This window comes from Portunus trituberculatus, chromosome 47 (genome assembly GCF_017591435.1).
Source record: "Portunus trituberculatus isolate SZX2019 chromosome 47, ASM1759143v1, whole genome shotgun sequence".
In the NCBI taxonomy this organism is placed as follows: Eukaryota; Metazoa; Arthropoda; class Malacostraca; order Decapoda; family Portunidae; genus Portunus; species Portunus trituberculatus.
The window spans coordinates 9,718,049-9,720,548 of record NC_059301.1 but is presented as its reverse complement, the minus strand read 5'-3'; the positions used below and the strand labels follow the sequence as shown (position 1 = coordinate 9,720,548).

The following is a 2,500-nucleotide window of genomic DNA, read 5'->3' as shown; positions in this document are numbered from 1 at the left end:
GTGTGTGTGTGTGTGTGTGTGTGTGTGTGTGTGTGTGAACGGTGTTTTCATGCATGTGATTCCCGCTACTCGTGCTCATGAACCTGAAAATGTGAGACATGCACGCACATGACTTGATATGTCTGTCAAGAATACACGCACACGCACACCCACACCCACCCACCCACAAACACACACACCCACACACACACACACACACACACACACACACACACACACACACACACACACACACACACACACACACACACACACACACACACACACACACACACACACACACACACACACACACACACACACACACACACACACATATACACTCACCCTGATCCCTCCGCCCGCACAGAAGCCTAGCAAAGACCTTGATCCTCGGTATCTATCCTTCATAGCCTTTCTCTCCTTCATTGCTACACACGCCCGCCAATCCCTCACCCACACGCACACCTTAAACCTTCACCCACGCACAAGACACTGCTTGGGATGTGCTGCCAGGGAAATAATTACGCAAAAAATAAGGAAACCAATGATCATAGTCAGAAAATATACACCAAGTGAAAAAAAAAAAAATCAACCTGAAAATCTATGCGTGTGTAAAATATCTAGTAAGATTAATAACGGGAAGGAACAATGGATAGTCTTGGGCATGGGCGTGCTTACACACACACACACACACACACACACACACACACACACACACACACACACACACACACACGTTCTTTTTTTTATTTGTAATGATAAGGGAATTTTATCTCCGCGGAAACCACAGTAACAGGAAGCACAACAGCCAACTGATACCCCTTAATTAAGACTAAGTCGTTTATTGTGTGCCCGAGGTGAAAAGCGACCACCGAACACTTCAGCGAGGCAGCTTCAAGACACCGCGGCGGGCAAGGTACGTACGCATACACAATTAACTCTAGCTGAAACTAGTTATACGCCAGCCTGTCTTGAATTTCAATCACATGCTAACGGTCAAGGTCACCCATCCGCTGCTGCATCCCATTACCTTTAGTATCGTGTTGCTTGAGTGATAGCTGGGTTGTGTGGCTGTTTCCTTATACACTACTATTGCCTCAGTACCTCATGTGTTCACTACTCTGCTCATTTAATTTTTTGTATTGTTTTATCATGAATTGCAGTTTGTGTTTTTCTTTCTGATTTTCTTTTCTACGTTTCCTTTTAATGCATTGGTACTCAGAGTGATGTGTTGCCTCTCAGTACAATTCAGGTCCCCATTACGTAAGTTTCTCCTTTGGTGCGCTCACATTATCTCACTCAATTGATAATGTGCTACTGTTGTCTTAGCGGATCTATTCCCCTCGCTGGTCCTTTTTTTTTTTTTTTTCTTTCTCTTTGTAGTTTTAAGTCATCCGTCTTTTATGTATTTTTTTCTGATGTTTTTGTCCTTCCTTTCTACTGCATCCTACACACACACACACACACACACACTCTCTCTCTCTCTCTCTCTCTCTCTCTCTCTCTCTCTCTCTCTCTCTCTCTCTCTCTCTCTCTCTCTCTCTCTAATGTTATTATCACAATTTTCTCACCAACCCCATGTTTGAATTCGTAATATTGGGTCATTTATTTCTTCCCTGTCCTTCTTTTTAATCTAATTTGTCTTCAGTTCCTTACACACACACACACACACACACACACACACACACACACACACACACACACACACACACACACACACACACACACACACACATCATTCCACCCTATTTTCACCCTCAGTGGTTGAAGTTCGCTTGTATCTCTTAACTCTTCTCTTGAAAATACGACCCAAGAGCTTGTTTATGTATTCCCTAAACATACATACATACATACATGCATACATACATACTCGCTATGCCCAGGACTTTGCATTTCCGATCTCCTGAAGGACAGTCTGCTCTTTCATCGCCAGGAGGGGAACTTGAACAAAGACATCAACCACTTGGAGTAGATTATTGACGCCGCCACCGCAGTCTCTTTGGTGAGAAGGTTTAAGCGATTGCGAGGTGAGTTGCCTGCCTCTTTGATCTTCCTCCATGCGTGAAGTTCCGGATGAGATTACGCCATTCTCCTCTGATTTAAACTATAAAGAGTCAATTCCTGTCACCTCTGGCGTGAGATGGAGTAGCCCCACTGACTGCTTGGTGGGTTAGTTTGACGCCGCACGAAAGACAAAACACATTTCCTATAAGCTGGTCATTCGTTTGGTTCCTTCTGCAAATGGCTTTCGTTCGCTTACAAAAGGAATTCTGGGGTGTGATCCTGATTTGTTGCACTGCTCAGTCTCGTTTGTTTTACCCCGTGGTCTATTCACTTGTTCTCCCGGCTTGTCTGTTGTTTGTGTCCTTTACAGGTTGTGGTTCCCTTGCTTCGTGTTTGGCATTTTGCGCACTATATTTGTTCATGATGTTGATTTGTCATTTAATTTACCAAGATATCATACGTACGGTTATTGAATAAGAAAGGATTGGAAAGGGGAATTATATCTTTTATTTTA

At 43.5% G+C, this 2,500-nt stretch overlaps 1 protein-coding gene across 3 annotated transcripts in view; it reads left to right on the top strand.

Moving 5' to 3' along the window:
• The window catches only part of LOC123498037 (gonadotropin-releasing hormone receptor-like), a 190,035-nt gene that overhangs the window by 268 nt on the left and 187,267 nt on the right, over nt 1–2,500 (top strand). For all 3 annotated transcript variants that reach the window (XM_045245116.1, XM_045245114.1, XM_045245115.1), the window contains exon 2: nt 773–898. The gene's annotated coding sequence lies outside the window, so the exon portion shown is untranslated. The remainder of the gene's footprint in view (nt 1–772; nt 899–2,500) is intronic.